Genomic DNA, 20,979 nt, shown 5'->3' with positions numbered 1-20,979 from the left:
ATACCTACTGCATATATTACAGCAAAGCACAAACCTCAAAAGACAAAATCAGTAAAGAACATGGTTATTTTACATTTTGTCTATACCAAAATCATTTTGCAGAACTTGAGATTATACTCTGTATCCTTAACTCGACCTAGTCCCATTTGCCCAACACCCCTGTGTTCACTGGCCTACATTGCTCCTGGTCCAGCTATGCCTCAATTTAAACATTTTCAACCTTGCTTTCAAATCCCTTCATGGCCTTACCCCTTCTCACCTCTCTAATCTTCTCCAGCCCTACAATCCTCCCAGATCCCTGCACTCCTCCAATTCATGAGCAACTCTTGAACACCTTGATTTTACTCACTCCAACCTTGGTAGCTGTGCCTTCAGCTACATAGGTCTCAAGCTCTGGAATTTCCTTCCTAAACCTCTCCACCTCTACTTCTCTCTCCTTCTTTACTCTGTTTCTTAAAACCCAGGTCTCTGACCCAGCTTTGTACACCTGTCCCAATATCTTGTGTTTCAGTGTAAAGTGTTGTTCAATAATACTGCTTTGAAACATTTTGGGAACCATTTTAATGAGTAATAGGTGCTATTTAAATATAAGTTTTGTGGAGTCACTCGACCTTTAGTATTTTAGACCTAATTCTTTTAGCTAATGGAACTGAACCCTGCAATGATGTACCTCAGCTCCAACCTCAAAGAGGCATCACTACTACTCTTGGAACATCTATTCTCACACCAGCTGTCTTGCGGCATCTGAATTAAGTTGCAAATTTGTGCCAAGGCCTTATGGCCACTTGGAACTTTGTTGAAATTTCCCACTCATTAGTAGGACCCTCAGAGCAAGAATACAGGGAGGGCACTTTACAGCCTTCCAGACTTAACATCGTTTTCAGCAACTTCAGATCATGAACCCTTTCCTCCATCTTTATCCCCTTTTAATACAATTTTTAAAAAAATCATTTACTATTTACTATTTTTTCCCCCCAACCACCCACCCACTCCACCTCCGCCGACTCCTCCCAACAGGGCCATCAGTCACTTGTTTTTATGTTTTGCCTTCACAGAGCACTGACACTTGTTCTGCTACTAACACATTCTGCTATCTTACCTTTATGCCACGATTAGCACTTCTTTAGACTTTAACACTACCATTAACACTCCCTTTTCCACGTGTCCATGACATCTTTGGCAATCTCTCCTGAGCTCCCACCTATCCCTGACCTTGTATTTTGCTCCACCTTTAAACATTATAAAATCCAACATATTTCTACTTCTCTTTAGCTCTGAAGAAGTCATACAGACTTGAAACATTAATTCTGTTTCTCTCCCCACAGAAGTTGCCAGACCTGCAGTTTTTCTTGCATTTTCTGTTTCTATTTCAGACTTCCAGCATCCACAATATTTTGCTTTTATAGAGGGAAGACTTCCATTCCAACATTTGGGCTGGGATATTCAGTGCCTAAGCATCTGCGCACCTCACGTTTGATCAGGACTGAAGCTTTGCATATGAAATCAGTGAGCGTGAAGTTGTCTCACAAATGCTTTTCTCAAAATTCATTTTTATGGGATGTGGGCGTCGATGGCTAAGTTAGCAGTTATTGCCCATCCCTAATTTCCCTTGAGGAGGTGATGGTGAGTTACCTTCTTGAACTGTTGCAGTCCATCTGGTATAGGTACACCCACAGTGCTTTTAGGGAGAGAGTTCCAGGGTTTTTGACCCAGCAGTAGTGAAGCAACAGCGATATATTTCCAAGTCAGGATGGTGAATGGCTTGGAGGGGAGCTTCCAGGTGGTGTTCCCATCTGACTGCTGCCCTTGTCCTTCATGATGGTAGTGGTCGTGGGTTTGGAAAGTGCTGCCTAAGGAGCCTTGATGAGTTTCTGCAGTGCATCTTGTAGATGGTACACACTGCTGCTACTTTGTGTCAGTGGTGAAGGGAGCAGATGTTTGTGGATGGGGTGTCAATTAAGCGTGCTGCTTTGTCCTGGATGGTATCAAGCTTCTTGAATGTTGTTGGAGCTGCACTCATCCAGGCAAGTGGAGAGTATTCCATCACACTCCTGACTTGTGCCTTGTAGATGGTGGACAGACTTTGGGGAGTCAGGAGGTGAGTTACAGCCACATGATTCCTAGTCTCTGACCTGCTCTTGTAGCCACAGTATTTATATGGCTAGTCCAGTTCAGTTTCTGATCAATGGTAACTCCCAGGATGTTGATAGTGGGGAATTCAGCAATGGTAATGCCATGGAACGTCAAGGGACGATGGTTAGATTCTCTCTTGTTGGAGATGGTCTTTGCCTGGCCCTTATGTGGCACGAATGCTACTTGCCACTTGTTCACCCAAGCCTTGTTATTGTCCAGGTCTTGCTGCATTTGGACATGGACTGCTTCAGTATCTGAGGAGTCACGAATAGTACTGAACATTGTACAATCATCAGCAAACATCCCCACTTCTGACCTTATGATGGAAGGAAGGTCATTGATGAAGCAGCCGAAGATGGTTGGACTTGGACACTACCCTGAGGAACTCCTGCAGTGATGTCCTGGAACTGAGATGATTGACCTCCAACAATCACAACCATCTTCTTTTGTGCTAGGTATGACTCCAGCCAGCAGAAAGATTTCCCCCCTCCCCCACACCCGACTCCAGTTTTGCTTGATGCCACACTTGGTCAAATATGGTCTTGCTATCAAGGGCAGTCACTCTCACCTCAACTCTGGAATTCAGCTCTTTTGTCCCTGAGATAGTGGATGAATTAACTATAATATTCCAAAATTCCCTGGATTCTGGAAAGTTTCCAGTGGATTGGAAAAATGGTAATATAACACCCTTATTCAAAAAGGGTGGGAGGCAGAAAGTAGGAAACTATAGACCAGTTAGTTTAACATCTGTCGTTGGGAAATTGTTGGAATCCATTATTAAGGAAGTAGTAATGGGGCATTTGGAAAGTCAAAATGCAATCCACCAGAATCAGCATGGTTTTATGAAATCGTGTTTGACTAATTTGCTAGAGTTCTTTGAAGATGTGACAAGCAAAGTGAATAATGGAAATCCTGTAGATATAGTATATCTGGACTTGCAGAAGGCCTTTGATAAGGTGCCGCACAAAAGATTAATACACAAGATAAGATCACACAGAGTTAGGGGTAATATATTAGCTTGGATAGAAGATTGGCTAACTAGAAAGCAGAGAGTCAGGATAAATGGGTCTTTTTCTGGATGGCAAGCTGTAATTAGTGGGGTGCCACAGGGTTCGGTCCTTGGGCCCCCACTATTTACAATCTATATTAATGACTTGGATTCAGGGATAGAAATTACTATAGTTAAATTTGCAGATGATACCAAAATAGGTGGGAAAGTAAGTTGCAAAGAAGAAATAAGAAATTTACAAATGGATATGGACAGGTTAGGTGAATGGGCCAAAATTTGGCAGATGGAGTTTAACGTGGATAAGTGAGAGGTCATCCATTTTGGTCAGAAGAATAAAAAGGCGACTTGTTATTTAAAAGGAGAGAAACTTCAGAATGCTTCAGTGCAGAGGGATCTGGGTGTCCACATGCATGAATCACTGAAAGCTAGTATGCAGGTACAGCAGGTAATAAAGAAGGCAAATGGAATTTTGGCATTTATTGCTAAAGGAATAGAGTATAAAAATAGGGAAGTGTTGTTGCAACTATACAAGGCATTGGTGAGACCACACCTGGAGTACTGTGCACAGTTTTGGTCCCCTTACATGAGGAAGGATGTAGTTGCATTGGAGGCTGTTCAGAGGAGGTTCACTAGATTGAGATGCGGGGCTTGTCTTATGAGGAGAGATTGAGCAGTTTAGGCCTAGACTCGCTAGAGTTTAGAAGGATGAGAGGAGCTCTAATTGAGGTATATAAGATGCTAAAGGGGATAGACAAAGTAGACGTGGAGCAGATGTTTCCCCTTGTGGGGCATTCTAGAATGAGAGGACATAAGTTTTAGGCTAAGGGGTGGTAGATTTAAATCAGAGATGAGGAGGAATTACTTTTCTCAAAGGGTCGTGAATCTGTGGAATTCACTACCTCAGAGTGCAGTGGATGCCGGGACGCTGAATAAATTTGAGGAGATAGGCAGATTTTTAATTAGTAACGGGTTGAAAGGTTATGGGGAGAGGGTGGGAAATTGGAGTTGAGGCCAAAATGAGATCATCCGCGATCGTATTGAATGGCAGGGCAGGCTTGAGGGGCTGAATTGCTTACTCCTGCTCCTAGTTCTTATGTTGTCCATGTTTGAACCAAGGCTGAGTGGCCCTGGCAGAGCACAGGCTGAGCATCACTGAGTAGGTTATTGCAAAGCAAGTACCACTTGATAGCACTGTTGATGACCCTTCCGTCACCTTATTGATGATAGAGAGTAAACTGATGGGGCGGTAATTGGCCGGGTTGGATTTGGGCAATTTTCCACATTGCCAGTAGATGCCAGTGTTGTAGCCATATCGGAACAGCATGGCTAGGGGCACGGCAAGTTCTGGAGCACAAGTCTTCAGTACTATTGCTGGAATATTGTCAGGGCCTATAGCCCTGACTTCAGCCGTTTTTTGATATCACACGGAGTGAATTGAATTGGTTAAAGACTGGCATCTGTGATGCTGGGGACATCCAGAAGATGCAGAGATGGATCACTCAGCACATCTGGTTGAAGGTTGTTGTGAATGCACCAATGTGCTGGGCTCCTCCATCATTGAGGATGGGGATATTTGTGGAGCCTCCTCCTCCAGTGAATTATTTAATTGTCCACCACCATTCACAACTGGATGTGGCAGGACTGCAGAGCTTAGATCTGATCTGTTGGTTGTGGAATCGCTTTGCTCTATTACTTGCTACTTATTCTGTTTGGCACGCAAGTAGTCCTGTGTTGTAGCTTCACCAGATTGACACCTCATTTTTAGGTAAGCCTGATGCTGCTCCTGGCATGCCCTCCTGCACTCTTCATTGAACCAGGGTTGATCCCCTGGTTTGGTGGTAATGGTAGAGTGGGGGATATGCTGGGCCATAAGGTTACAGATTGTGGTTGAGTGCAATTCTGCTGCTGCGGATGGCCCACAGCGCCTCATGGATGCACAGTCTTGAGTTGCTAGATCTGTTTGAAATCCATGCCACACAACATGGTGGAGGGTATCCTCAATGTGAAGATGGGACTCCGTCTCCCAGGGACCGTGCGGTGGTCACTCCTACCGATACTGTCATGGACAGATGCATCTGCGACAGTCAGGTTAGTGAGGATGAGGTCAAGTATGTTTTACCCTCTTGTTGGTTCCCTCACCACCACAGACCCAGTCCAGCAGCTATGTCCTTTAGGACTCGGCCAGCTCAGCGTGAGGTGGTGGTGATGATGGACATTGAAGTCCCCCACGTAGAGTACATTCTTTGTCCTTGCCATCCCCAGTGCTTCCTCTAAGTGGTGTTCAACATGGAGGAGCACTGATTGATCAGCTGATGGGGGGGCAGTACGTGGTTTCTTTTGACCTTATGCCATGAGACTTCATGTGGTCCAGAGTCGATGTTGAGGACTCCCAGGGCAGCTCCCTCCTGACTGTATACCACTGTGCCGCTACCTCTGCTGGGTAGGACAAACCCAGGGATGGCGATGGTGGTGTCTGGGACATTATCTATAAGGTATGATTCCATGGGAAGACTATGTCAGGCTGTTGCTTTCCCAATTTTGGCACAAGCTCCCAGATGTTAGTAAGGGGGACTTTGCAGGGTCGACAGGGCCGGGTTTACTGTTGTTGTTTCTGGTGCCTAGGCCTGTCCAGTTTCATTCCTTTTTATTGACTTTTTTAAAGTAGTTTGATACAACTGAGTGGCTTGCTAGGCCAATGGTTTCAGATTTTTTTTAATTTCAGGTTTTTTTTATTGAATTCAAATTCCCACCATCTGCCTTGGTGGGATTCAAACCCAGGTACCCAGCACATTACCCTGTCCAGTGACAATACCGCTATGCCACCACTTCCCCCAGATGTTTATTGTGCTCATATTACTTTTCCCTCCATTATTTTGAGAGAGGTGTTTTTTTTAAATAAGCTTAACAAAAAGTAAGGCAGGGAGGGTTGAGGTACATTAAATCTTCACGATCGTACCTCTCGTTATTTCTACTCTGGAGCTGGATTCTGTCATGTTACGGTGGAGATTCCCACAGCCCCAGTTTTACCATTGCAGATTGGTTCAAGATGACGACCTGGTTCAGTTTTGGCTGCATTCACACTTTAATTTCAAAATTAAATGCAAGTTTATAGCACCAGGTGTAATCAGCTATCCATCAGCAGCAACTCTTATGCAAAACCTTGCCCAAAAATATTTCATTGAGCTGTGAAGCATTTTGAGACAGACTGAAGATAAGAACATAAAAAATAGGAACAGGAGTAGGCCATTCAGCCCCTCGAGCCTGCTCCACCATTCAATAAGGTCATGGCTGATCATCTTGCGTTTCGATTTCCACATTCCCATCTAACACCGATAACCTTTGATTCCCTTGCCTAACAAGAATCTATCTACTTCCACCTTCAAAAATATTCAATAACCCCTCCTCCACCACCTTCTGAGGTAGAGAATTCCAAAGTCACACAACCCCCAGAAAAAATTTCTCTTCATCTCTGTACTAAAAGGGTGACCCCTAATTTTAAAACAGTGCCCCCTAGTTCTGGGCTGTCTGACAAGAGGAAACATCCTTTCGACGTTCACCTTGTCAAGGCCATTCAGGATCTTGTATACTTCAATCAAATCACCCCTCACTCTTCTAAACTCCAGTGGAAACAAGCCCAGTCTCTCCAACGTTTCCTCATAAGACAACCCACTCATTCCAGGTATCAATCGAGTAAACCTCCTTTGAACCATATCCAATGCATTTACATTCTTCCTTAAATAAGGAGACCAAAACTGCACACAGGATTCAAGGTGCGGGTCTCACCAATGTCTTATGTAACTGAAGCATAACGTCCTTACTTTTTAGTTCAATCCTTCTCGTAATAAAGGATACATTCCAATAGCCTTCTTGATTACTTGCTGTACCTGCATACTAACTTTTTGTGACTCATGTACTAGAACACCTAGATCCCTCTGCACCTCAAAATTATGCAGCCGTTCTCCATTTAAATAATACTCTGCTTTTTTGTTCTTCCTGCCAAAGTGAACTTCACATTTTCCCACATTAAACTCCATTTGCCAGATCTTTGCCCACTCACTCAACCTGTCTATATCCATCTGCAACCTCACGTCCACTTCTCAACATACTTCCCTACCTATCTTTGTGTCATCTGCAAATTTAGCTACCACGTCTTCACTCCCACCATCTAAGTCATTGATATAAAAGGCTGAAGCCCTAGTACAGACCCCTGTGGTAACATCACCAACTACAAATTCCCCTCCAACTCACTCACGATTCTGACTTGGAACTATATTACCATTCCTTCACTGTCACTGGGTCAACATCTTGGAACTCCCTCCCTACAGCACTGTGGGTGTACCTACACCACATGGGCTGCAGCAGTTCAAGGCGGTGACTCACCACCACCTCCTGAAGGGCAATTGGGGATGGACAATAAATGCTGGCCTTGCTAGCTTTGCCTACATCCATCAATGCATAAATAAAAATCATTTCCCTACCCCAAACCCAACTGAATACTCACACTATCTACTAGGCACTCGTGTGTCTTGCTGTTCTTAGTCAGAAAAGTTTAATCTTCTTAATTATCAAGAATCAAAGAGGAATATTGTGAGGGTATTTTAAAGATTACAGACTTCAGCAGGGCAATTATTGGTATATTGAGGTGTCTTGGTAGTTTTCCAGCTCACTGGGATCTTGCTGCTTCTGGGCAGTTATCATAACCATGTGCTAGAATGCCAAGTGTACATGAAGCTCAAACAAAACCCTGTTCATCAGCCCACGGGTACCTACAGGATTCCCTCTCTTCCCTCCCTTGAAACAGATGCCACTTGCCTTGGCTCAGTGGTAGCACACTCTCTGAATCAAAAGATCATCAATTCAAACCCTCACTCCAGAGACTTGAGCACATATCTGAGTTTTCACTCCACTCTTGAAGGTACTGTCTATAGGATGAGATGTTAAATCAAAGCCCTGACTGCTCTCTTAGATAGATATAAAAGATTCCATAGCATTATTCCAAGAGGATTGGGCATTCTCCTAATACCCTGGTCAATATTTATCCGCCAATTATCACAGACAGATTAATTAGTTATCTATGTTATTTCTGTTTGGGAAATATTGCAGTGTGCAAATTGACTGCTATGTCTACAACAGTGACTGCACTTCAAAAAGCACTTTGAACTATCAAGAGATTGTGAAAGGTGCTATATAAATGCAAGTTCTATTTGGGACAAACCCCATTTTACTTTCTCTTGCCAGCTAAAATGAGAAACAATTTCCTGCTACTTTATTTGAAATCAAAGAGTGGCCAATAACATTGGAAGGACCTAGTGGAAGACAGAATAAACCCTGAAACACACAGTAAAAGAAACACTGACATTGCTGCACTGAGGACCGTCCCTGCTTCGATTATCTGAAATCTCCAGGCTATGTGCTTCTTCCTCCCTGCATCCTCAGTGTTGACATCAAGACGCTTGCACCGACTTCTGCGCTAGATTCTTGAATAACAAGGAAATCAAAGGCTATCAGGGTAGGCTGGGATGTGGAGTTGGGGCCAAGATCAGATCAGCTATAATCTTATTGAATGACAGAGCAGGCTCAAGGGGCCAAATGGCCTACTCCAGCTGCAGGTTCACATGTTGCTCGGTTGTTCCAAGAACCTCAAGGTTGGTAAATTCCTCTGCTCCATTAGTCTCAGCTACCAACTAGAATCTGCAGGTGTTTAAAACCCAAGCTAGGCGTCACCTAATCACTTTTTCCTGATTTACTACCTCCTCATGCTACCTCTTTTCAAACTTGTGGGACTTGTCTCTTGCCAGATTTTCTTACAACACTAGCATCAGGACAACAGGACCTGACTACAATGGAATAGGAGGGGCTGTGGAACAGAATATTTTTGAAACGCAATCCCTGTAGCCACAGTTAAAAGCTGAACAATTTAGAAAGGTCTTAATCTTAATTGATTGTTATTTTTGCATAGCATACATTCCCCATGCTGTTTACTCAGTCTGTGTTGCCTCCTTTTCTTTTAACACTGTGTTGTACATAATCTCTCAAAGACTGCCATTCTCTTGCTAAAAATAAACTTGTAGACATTAGTAATGGTCAATTATGCAAAGCCACTGACTAACCAGGAAGGATCGGAGGTACCCATTTGCTGCTAATTTAGTGGATCAGGCATTGAGCAACCACTAGTCACACCCAACCAACCTTACAGATAGGTAACGCAATGAGTGGGAAAATTGTCAGACTATAATCAGTGGGGAAACAAAAAGGACTAACTGGAGAAAATGATAATTAGATACAGCTCATCTTTCCCAACAGCTTCTCTGCAACTTGGCTTGCTACTCGTACACCTTATAACATTTGAAGGACTTGCTCGTGAAAACTATAAACAGTGAGCAAAACTCCAGAGCAGGATCTTTAACCACGAACGGTGAACATGAAACAATTCTAAAATTCTCATCCACTTGTTCAAATATCTCCATGGCCTCATCCCTCCTATCCTCTATAACCTCCTCCAGGCCTACAACTCTCCAAGGTCTCGTCACTCCTCCAGTTTTGAACTCTTCGTCGTCTCTGATTTTTACAGCACCAGCATTGGCAGCTGAGCTTTCAGCTACTCAGACCCCAGCTCTGGAATTCTACACCTAAGCGTTTTAGTAGGAAAAATGGAAACGTCACATTAGAAAATAAGAAGCCGAATAGAATAGGAGAGCAATGGGATCTAGGGATTCAGGTGTACAAGTCATTTAAAGTAGCATGACAGATCAGAAAAGCAATTAAAATGCTACCAAAGCGCTTGTTTTATTTCTACAAAATTGAGAAGTAGTGAAGTCAACTTGCATAAAACCCTGGCCAGGCCTCATTTAGAATACTGTGCACAGTTCTGGTCTTCATATTATAAAAAGGACAGAAGCATTGGAAAAAGTGCAAAAAAGATTTAGAAGAAAGGTATCAGAACTATGATATCACAACTACCAGGGAAAGCTGAACGGGTTGGATAATCTGTGGAAAAGAAAAGACTTCTGGAAGGCCCGATTGAGATCTTTAAAATTATGAATGATTTGAACAGCCTGAATGTGGAAATAACGTTTCCACTCGTGGGAGAGTTCTAAACTAAAGGCCATAACTACTAGATAGTTACTAATAAATCTAATGGGAAAATAAGGAGAAATTTCTTTATTCATAGTGGTTCTAACCACTCATTATCACAGGAAATAGTGGTGACAAAAGGCAGATGTATCCATCTAGTTTTCTTTTAAAAGCATGAGAGAAAAGGGAATAGAAGGATACGAGGAGGAGCTGAGATAAGGCAGGTGGAATGGGAGGAGACTTGTGTGGATTATAAACACCAGCACATAGTTGGGCCTGATGGCCAGGTTCAGTGCTGAATATTCTATGTAAACCCCTCCTCCTTTTTAAGATGCTTCTCAAGTTTTACTTCTAACCAAGTTTTTGGTCGCCTCTCCTTATGGCTTGGTGCCAAATTGCTGGTTGGTAAAACAGCCCAAGATGCCTCGTGATTTTTACTTTGTTAAAGATGCTACATCATGTCCACTCACGCAGCACTGAAGTTTCAGATTCCTTGATGTGCTCGCCCTGTTTTTTTTCTAATTTGGGATGTTGATAATCCTGGTGGAAGCCTTCATTGTTTACCCCACATTTCTATGATAAAATGATGGACTTTCTCCTTGAATTACTGCAGGGTAAGGGGAAAGTGGTTGTACTTTTCTTCTTCCTGATGACCATTATCTATCATTTATATTGTGTAAATATTCCCTCTAACAGGTCAACCCAAACCTGGATGTTTCCCAGGTTCTTCTGAAGGCTGGCATGTGCTGCTTCAATATTGGAAGAGTTGCAAGGAGAGCGGAACATAGTGGAACAAACAGTCCCACTGCTGATCTTATGAAGGAGGGATGGTCATTGATAAGCATGGGACTTCAACTGATAACCTCTTGACTCAAGAGGCAAAGGCAAAGCCAATTCAGACAAGGTGACAGTTGCACTGTGTGCAGCCATATTTTTGTACCATGCACTGTGTAGTGGCCTCAAATCAGCCTGTTTTAAGATGGACGACTAATACACCATGGCAGTTTGAAAACTTGAATCCAGGTTTTAAAATTAAGACCTGGTCACAGTCCTTAATTTTTCAGGATTTTACAATAGGCTGTTGCAGGTAATCCAACAGTGTTCAGATTGGAGAATTTGCATGCAGCTTTCGGTGAAGATTAATTACAGCACATGCTGCAGAGAGCAGAATCAGGCACGAATGTATTGGATGTACTGGAGACTGGGGAGCGGGGAATCTCCTGGAACTGAGGTTGGGCTTGCTCTACAGTTACTATCCTTTCTTAAATACGAAAAGGTTGTTGATGAACCCTTAGTAATGAACCTCCCTATGTCTCCACATCACATCACACAGAAGTGAATAGAAAGACAAGCTGCTTTCCAATTTACAGTTTTTTGTTTTACTGCTTTGAAAGCAATTATATATTTGAAAAAAGATATAATTGCATTAGAAGCTGTTCAGAGAAGGTTCACTCAATTCATTCCTGGGATGAAGGGCTTATCTTATGAAGAAAGGTTGAGCAGGTTAGGCCATTATCCACTGGATTTAGAAGAAAGAGAGATAAACTTATTGAAAGATATAAAATCTTGAGAGCACTTGATAGGGTGGATACCCAGAGGACGTTTCCTCTTGTGGGGGGAAAATGTTTCAGAATAAGAGATCTCACTTTTTAGACAGAGATAGGGAGAATTTATTTTCTCTGAGGGTCATTACAGTGTGGAATTCTCTTCCCTAGAAGGTACCGGAAGCTGGGTCATTAAATTTATTCCAGGCTGAGTTAGATAGATTTTTGTTAGACAAGGGAGTCAAGGGTCATGGGGGGGCAGACTGGAAAGTGGAGCTGAGACCACACCCAGATCAGCCATGATCTTATTGAATGGTGGAGAAGGTTCAAAGGGCTGAATAACCTACTCCTGCTCCTAAGTCCCATGTTCCCACGTCCTCAAATTATAGACCACCAAGCAGAAAATAACCTGTCTGATCAACACAGGACCTCAGTTACTTCCTGTATGAGGGATATTTTAAGAGTCTGACTGAGTACAGGCTTTGCTCTATTATTTATTAAATGCATGATCTAAATGGCATGTCACCTAATGATTTCTCAAATATTGTCCTAGAATTACACAGAAATGACACAGGAGGCGGCCATTGGGCCAAATACTTTTGGGTTTAACCTACACGCAAGCAGTACAGTACTCCGTTCATATAACCAACCTGTGCCCATATCTCTTCATTCCTCATCATCCACCACCTTTCTAACCTACTCTTAAATGTTGACAGTGTCTCTGCTTCAACCACTAACTCTGCTATTGCATTTCAGGGCCTCACAACTCTCCGTGATAATAAAATTGGCCTATCCTGCTCTCCTAGGTTTCCTGCATTTAACCTTATATCCATCCCCTCATTCCAACTATTGGAAACAAACAGTCTGTCTCATCCTTTCATAATTCTTCCTAATTTTTCCAAGTCTACAGACTGCACTGTAATGAGCCCACACTGTACTCTCCCTATTGCCTTATTCCTTTCTTAACCTTTATTTATCCAGTGCTCTCAGATTGAATTTGCCTTTATTAATGATACATTCATTCTACAACGTTGCAGTCTCTTTAAGATTCCATTGTAGATTTAGAGTCTGAGCGCCAATTTCTCTTTCCACCTCAGTTAGCTCATTCACCTTCCAAAAACTGACCTTTCATATTTCGGTCTTAAACCTCACCATATTATAGTCACTGCACTCAAGCCGCTCACCCACACTTAACTCCCCAGCCTCTGACTTTTTAAACTGGATCTAGCAACGTCTCTCCCCTTGGCACATGCACATCCTCAAGGAAGGAATACTTCTTACGTTTTAAGAATTCCATTTCCTTTACTCTGTTGATTCCCTATCTGCCGAATACAAGTAGATTATCATTATTGCAGCAAGATTTAAATAAACCAGCTCACAGGGGACAGCAGCTCCTGGGTGATTCCATATAGATATTACCTGGGACTGCAGAGTGGAGGAACTGGGTGTGAGGGCGATGGTGCAAATAGAGAAAGAGAGATACCGCTCTAAAAGAAAAGAAAAAAAAAACATTGCTTAAATGGAGAGAGCATTAAAATCTAACTGCTTGTGATAATTGAAGACAACAGACATGGTCATCTGTAGGAGGGGCTATGCATGGTATCTTTTAGAGTGGGAGGTCTGTTGCAGGCCCCACATTGTCTTGCTGGGACATTGCCTGGTTGCAATGATCAGGCCAGCCTATATAATTGAGGACAAAGTTCTGTTGCAACCTTTCATCAGCCTTCATAACCATCAGCTGATACACCATTTAAGGATTTTGTTGAGGTGTGACTTATGGAATGATGGCCTTTGCTTGCCATGTCACCGGGTGCTGTAAAGTAGGCTTATGGGGGTTTTCAATGACGTAGAGGCACCACCCTTTACCTCACCTAACCCTAAACATCCTACCACCGGGGCCTGCGACTGCGCATATCTGGAGGTGGTTGTTCCAACTATCCACCACTTGCCGGAAGTTAGTAGCTGCAGCCCACCCCCAACAAACATGGGTCTGCAGGGGGAATACCAAGTTGGTGCTCCATGGGTCTTCAAACTGCACCACTGCAAAAGAACACCACCCCCACCCCCATCCATAACCACACCCCATTGGTTCCAAGTTAGCATATTCCATCCCATTTGAAGCACTAAACACGAGGGGGTTAAATTTTATTGAGTTTTGGTGTAAAACAGGAGAGATTGATTCAACCACACTGCAGATTTGCATTGACTTCAATGGTATTGAAAATCTGGACCGAAGTATCTAAAGGAATCTTCATATCGCTCACTTTACACTACCCAAAGTCAATATTATTCCCAAGGGCTGGCTGGACCTGTCCATCACAAGCTGCATCGTCCACTGTGATTAAAAGTGGTTCTAAGTTGTTGATCTTCATTCAAGCAGAATGTGTTCCTATCCCACTGCAAGTTGTCACCTTGCTCACAGCCCCTACCTAGACACACCCTGACCTGTCTCCTCTCACCCAAGCTTCCCACTTCCTCTCCTTATCCTAACGTTCTCACCAACACTGGCTGCTGCTAATTCCATCCAATTTAAACCTTCTGGCATTGTCCAACTCTTTATCTTTTCCCTCACGGGTGGGGGGTTGGGGGGGGGGTGGTGGCGTGTGAGATAATGCAGCATGTTCAGCACAGACCTGGCTGAGTGCTCAGTACAGGAAACACATCAAGTGAGTGAAAGAATGAAGATAGGCCAAATAGCATTTCTCATCTGTAATTATCTCACAAAAGACAATGAATCAGCATCCAAACTGTGCACAATTGCCTTTTATAAACTGCGACAAACCCAACTGCACCGAGATGACCTTGGTTCGTCTGCTCGTCAACACTAAATTCTTTGTGTCTCCAACATTAAACAAAAGTGCCATCAATATTTTATGGGTCCCCGCATAGCTGGAGCACACCATGAATTATTGAATTAACAGTTTACCCCATTAAAAGATGCAATATCCACAAGCTGATTCCGTGACTCAAAAGTTATTTTTCTAATTCACTATTCAGTCTAGTGTCTGAAACTTTCAGACTTATTCCATCCCACACACAAAAAAAAATCAAACCCTTCTCCATAAAATTACCTAATGTGTGTGATGCGTTCTAGCCAGTGATCAGAACTGTGGTCAAAAAGAAAAAAAGTGGGTTCATAAAGCAACTTACAATACTTAAAATTCAGTATTGATATATATGTTTCTCAAAAGGTCTGCATTTATATAGTGACTTATCACATCCCTCAAAGGGCCTGTTGTTCGAAGATTCTTTGAAGTGATTTATGTAAACAAAAAGAGCAGAGGCTGTTTGCACACAGCAAGAACTCAAACAATAAAATGAGTGCCCCGTTAATCTGCTTTTAATGGTCTTGGAAGGATCAATGAAGCCAGGACATCCGGAATCATTAACATTCACCTGAATCACTGGAATAGGCAAGTGAGACCTTGTTTTAATGTCTCATCCAAAGGACAATGTCTCTGATAATGCAGAACACCCCCCAGCACTGCAGAGCCCCCCACCAAACCAACCAGTACTGCAGAGGCCACCCCCCAACCCAACCCAACCAGCACTGCAGAGGCCCCCCCAACACAACCCAATCAGCACTGCAGAGGCCCCCCCCAACCCAACCAGCACTGCAGAGGCCCCCCCAACACAACCCAACCAGCACTGCAGAGGCCCCCCCCCCAACCCAACCCAACCAGCACTGCAGAGGCCCCCCCAACCCAACCCAACCAGCACTGCAGAGGCCCCCCCAACCCAACCAGCACTGCAGAGGCCCCCCCCCAACCCAACCCAACCAGCACTGCAGAGGCCTCCCCCCAACCCAACCCAACCAGCACTGCAGAGGCCCCCCCCCCAACCCAACCAGCACTGCAGAGGCCTCCCCCCAACCCAACCAGCACTGCAGAGGCCCCCCCACCAACCCAACCCAACCAGCACTGCAGAGGCCCCCCCCCAACCCAACCCAACCAGCACTGCAGAGGCCCCCCCAACCCAACCAGCACTGCAGAGGCCTCCCCCCAACCCAACCCAACCAGCACTGCAGAGGCCCCCCCCCCAACCCAACCAGCACTGCAGAGGCCACCCCCCTAACCCAACCAGCACTGCAGAGGCCCCCCCCCAACCCAACCCAACCAGCACTGCAGAGGCCCCCCCCCAACCCAACCCAACCAGCACTGCAGAGGCCACCCCCCTAACCCAACCAGCACTGCAGAGGCCCCCCCCAACCCAACCCAACCAGCACTGCAGAGGCCCCCCCCAACCCAACCCAACCAGCACTGCAGAGGCCCCCCCCAACCCAACCCAACCCAACCAGCACTGCAGAGGCCACCCCCCTAACCCAACCAGCACTGCAGAGGCCACCCCCCTAACCCAACCAGCACTGCAGAGGCCCCCCCCAACCCAACCCAACCCAACCAGCACTGCAGAGGCCCCCCCCCCACAACCCAACCCAACCAGCACTGCAGAGGCCCCCCCCCCCAACCCAACCAGCACTGCAGAGGGCCCCCCCCTGCAACCCAACCCAACCCAACCAGCACTGTAGAGGCACCCCCCCAACCCAACCAGCACCGCAGAGCGCACCCCACCACACCCAGCACTGCACAGGGCACCCTCCCCACCCCTGCACTGCAGAGCGCACCTCCCCCACCCCTGCACTGCAGAACACACCCCCCCCCAACCCCCCGGCCAGCGCTGCAGAACACACCCCCCCCCAACCCCCCTGCCAGCGCTGCAGAGCCCCCCCAAGTAACTTGTGTCAGTCTTGACACTGGAGGCTGTGCTTCAATGCCTGATTCTGAGGCCCAAGCTCTCCACCTAGACACTGCTAACCAGCCAGGAACCAATGGTATCAGGCCTGCTCGCACATGCAAACAGCGCACAGTCCAGAATCTCAGTGTAGAAAGGCACACAACACAATCCACCTTAGGTGTGTAATGTATTCCAGGAAAGTTTCTTACATCTTTCAGTTCAGCATGTTCCAAAGGCAGTACAAAGAATTCATTCTGATGAAGAGTCATTCGGACTGGAAACGTTAACTGTGTTCCTCTCCGCAGATGCTGTCAGACCTGCTAAGTTTTTCCAGCTATTTTTATGTCAAAGAATTCATTATCAGGACACTAATTGTCTGTTAAAGATTCCAATTTTTGAATGAAACAATGATTGGACAGTCTCAGCCAGAAATTGCTTTTGGTTTGCAAGGTGCCTGACATTGAAAAAAAATATTCACAGTGGTTTATAGAGCACAAGGGATTGGGAGTAGTAAACTGCTATGGACTGAGAATTGGTTAACAGACAGAACAAGGAGAGTAGGAATAAATGGGTCAATCTTGCGTTGACAGGCTGTGACTTGTGGGGTACCACAAGGATCAGTGCTGGGGCCACAGCTGTTCACAATCTATATAAATGATTTGGAGGTGGGGACCAAATGTAATATTTCCACATTTGCTGATGACACAAAACTAAGTGGGAATGTAAATTGTGAGGAGGATGCAAGGAGGCTTCAAGTGATTTGAACAGGCTAAATGAACGGGCAAGAGCATGGCATATGGAATATGTGAATAAATGTGAAATTATTCACTTTGGCAGAAAAACCAGAAAGGCAGAGTATTTCCTTAAATGGCGAGAGGTTGGTGAGAAGTGTTGATGTCCAAAGGGACCTGGGTGTCCTTGTTCTTGAGTCACTAAAAGCAAGCATGCAGGTGCAACAAGTAATTAGGAAGGCAAATGGTACGTTGGGCTTCATTGCAAGGGAGTTTGAGTACAGGAGTAAAGATATATTGCTGCAATTGTATAGAGCCTTGATGAGACCACATTGGAATATTGTATCCAGTTTTGGTCTCCTTATCTAAGAAAGGATGTATTTGCCATTGAGGTAGTGCAACAGAGGTTCACCTGACTAATCCTTGGGATGGCGGGATTGTTTTACGAGGAGAGATTGTGGAAACTGGGTCTGTATTCTCTAGAGTTTCGAAGGATGAAAGGTGATCTCATTGAAAGTTACAAAATTCTTACAGGGAGCGACAGGGTAGATGTGGATAGGATGTTTCGGATAGCTGGTGAGTCTAGAACTAAAGGGCACAGTCTCAGAAAAAGGGGCAGGCCATTTCAGACTGAGATGAGGAGGAATTTCTTCAGAGGGTGGTGAATCTTTGGAAATCTCTATCCCAGAGGGCTGCAGTGTATGTTCAAGACAGAGATCGATAGATTTCTGGACACTAACATCACCAAGGGATATGGGGATAGTGGGGAAAAATGGTGCAGAGATAGGTGATCAGCCATGATCTGTTTGAATGGTACAGCAGGCTCAACAGGCCGAATGGCCTACTCCTATAATAAGATAAAAGCAAAATACTGCGGATGCTGGAAATCTGAAACAAAAACAAAAAATGCTCGAAAAACTCAGCAGGTCTGACAGCATCTGTGGAGAGAAAGACAGAGTTAACGTTTCGAGTCCGTATGATTCTTTGTCAGTGAAGAAGAGTCTTCTGAAGAAGAGTCTTCTGAAGAAGAGTCATACGGATTTGAAACGTTAACTATGTCTTTCGCTCCACGGATGCTGTCAGACCTGCTGAGTTTTTCCAGCATTTTTTGTTTTTGTGGCCTACTCCTATGTTTGATCTGGAGACCCCTAAATCCACCATTTCTGTTTGCCCGATGAGGAATTGTTTCTTTCTCTCTCTTCACCGACCCAAATTAAGAGAGTGGTTCAGAGTTTCAACCTCTCAGGAAGTTTTCAGAATACCGATGGAATTTAACAAACACACATCATACAGTTCATTAGAGTATTGGTAAGCTTCCCAATGGGGCATTGGCCCTGCTAGTTATTTGGAGGTGAGTGGGAATAACATGGCTACCGAACAGGCCCCATTGTATCAGCCAAGATGACGGGTCAATCATCAATGAGTGTCCTTTAGTCATACAGACTGACATGGATTACCTAGTCTATCAGACGATAGACACTGGTTCAATCATCCCCTCCCACAAAAAATGATTCAAATGAGCAGCACATCACACTTAGGCAGACAAGCAAGTACCTGGAGATCTGGGGCTGAAAGGGTTAAAAGTACAGGTTGCATGGGAAATTCATGAGTATAAAAATTTAAGGGCTGATCTAATGAAGTGCTTGTGGTTAGTGGAGTTGACGGAGAAGAAGTTGATAGGGTAGCTAGAGAGAAACTCGTCTTTCTAGTGGGAGTTCTTAAAACCAGAGCTAGGTCATTCAGGGATGTGCATTTCATACAAAGGTTTGTGAAAACTATCAGCTTGGCCCAAAAAGCTGTTGAGGCTGGGGGAAAATTGATACAAATCCAACTCAAGTTTTCAAGTGTATTAGAAATTTGAAAAACTGAGATAGATTGGTCTTAGATAATAAAAGGCATGGGGCCAAGGCAGCGGCTCTATCAAATTGAGATCTAGATGATTGAATTTAATGGTAGGACAGGCTCGAGGGGCTGAATGGCCATCTTCCATGTTCTTCACGAGAAGCACAGGTTGCCATAGCAAGGACACACAATATAAATCCCCTCATAGGTTGGTTCCACCCAATGGAGCAGATGCCTGCCTTTTGACAACCCAATCACGGGAGATCCCGAGCCCTGGGTAGGAGGACGTATGCACACACCCAGCCTCCAAGCTACACCTTCCAGCAGCCATCATCCCGAGCCTCAGTGTTCCCTCATCACCAGGTACCTGCCACCAGCAGGTTGGAAGGACCCATGTAGGACAATCAGAGATCTCAGAAAAGTCCAAGACCAACGTCTTGGACTTTTAAAAAATTCTTTCATGTGACTTGGGCATTGCTGGCTAGGCCAGCATTTATTGCCTATCCCCAATTGCCATTGAGAAGGTGGTGGTGAGCAACCTTCTTGAACCACTGCAGTCCATGTGGCGTAGATACACTCAGTTAGGCCTACTCTTCATCCAAGTCTTCATACAAGAGGCTTTGGCCAGCTTCTCCCTCCAGGGTCAAGGCACAACCCTTCTTCCCTGAAACTGGATCTCTTATCTTTGCCACCTGACAGCATGGTTGTGGATATCTCATACAAGCTGAAGGAGGCACCCTCCATTTCCCCATGAGGTTATCTTAAAGGAGAACAATTCCAACACATCATATACACAACCAGCTTAATCTGGATCACATCAAAGTGCTCTCTGATCCTTCACAACCAGTCAAAAATTACTCTACAATCATCCATTCAACCTCCAGAATCAAAAGATCATTCAGCCCACTGCATTGAGAATGTTCTAGATGAGAGGCAGAGGGGCGGGGGAAAAGAGGTGATCAGGAATGGTTTTTCTATCAATTTACCAGCCAGAAATCTTCTAACCAAAGGGACACCTTAAAATACACAAATCAAACTCAGTGCTGAGTGGAGAGTTAATCCCCAGAATTTCAGGCAGCTAACCAGCTTCACAATCTCAAATAAAACTAAGTGAAAAGGCAACTGTAAATGTCCTCAGCCAAAACGAACAGGTCAGAAAAAGAAAGGAATTAAGCAAAAAACAAGTCTCTATTCTTCAGTCCTTTCCTCTCTTGCCATCTCATTCTCCCTGCCCCATTCTCTGTGCTGTGCTCATTTCCACTTTCATGACCAATTCTAACTCTCCTGCTTCTCTCCCTCTTCCTATCCACACCACCTCCACACCACATTCCCCTCCGACCGCACTCGCTCCAGCCCCTTTCATTTCGTCAACAACTTGAGAAGTTGCGGTAATAATTTACAGCTAGAAGTTTCTCACCGACCTGCCGCTTGCAGCTGATGTGGGCTTCGACACAACAGTTGATTTTTTAGAACTGCCAAGACGGGACCGGTGAGGGCGGGATGAAGTCGAACAGCTTCAGAGAGACGAGCTCAGACTGCAGAATGGGAATCCAGGTAGAGGAATCAGCCTGAGCAGGATTGAGCTAAACTACAGCTGCCACCTAGTGCAAAACCTGCAACTACCGCATCGTCTAACAGGAGGTGGAGACTTCCAATTGATAATCTGTATATTTACACGGGCGGGGGACTAGAAACACCCAACACACACACTCACCTGGGACTGGGGGAACACCCAACACACACACACCTGGCACTGGGGGAACACCCAACACACACACTCACCTGGGACTGGGGGAACACCCAACACACACACACCTGGGACTGGGGGAACACCCAACACACACACTCACCTGGGACTGGGGGAACACCCAACACACACACTCACCTGGGACTGGGGGAACACCCAACACACACA

At 44.9% G+C, this 20,979-nt stretch overlaps 1 protein-coding gene across 5 annotated transcripts in view; it reads right to left on the bottom strand.

Moving 5' to 3' along the window:
* LOC144688822 (ceramide synthase 2-like) overlaps positions 1–20,641 on the bottom strand; it is a 61,950-nt gene extending 41,309 nt beyond the window's left edge. Inside the window, exon 1 of one of the 5 annotated variants that reach the window (XM_078555793.1) lies at positions 20,482–20,641. The gene's annotated coding sequence lies outside the window, so the exon portion shown is untranslated. The remainder of the gene's footprint in view (positions 1–20,481) is intronic. The other 4 variants (XM_078555797.1, XM_078555791.1, XM_078555792.1 and 1 more) reach the window with 4 other exon arrangements.
* Positions 20,642–20,979: the final 338 nt, after the last annotated feature.

This window comes from Cetorhinus maximus, chromosome 13 (assembly GCF_964194155.1).
Source record: "Cetorhinus maximus chromosome 13, sCetMax3.hap1.1, whole genome shotgun sequence".
Lineage (NCBI taxonomy): Eukaryota > Metazoa > Chordata > Chondrichthyes > Lamniformes > Cetorhinidae > Cetorhinus > Cetorhinus maximus.
This window is presented reverse-complemented; position numbering and strand designations above follow the sequence as displayed.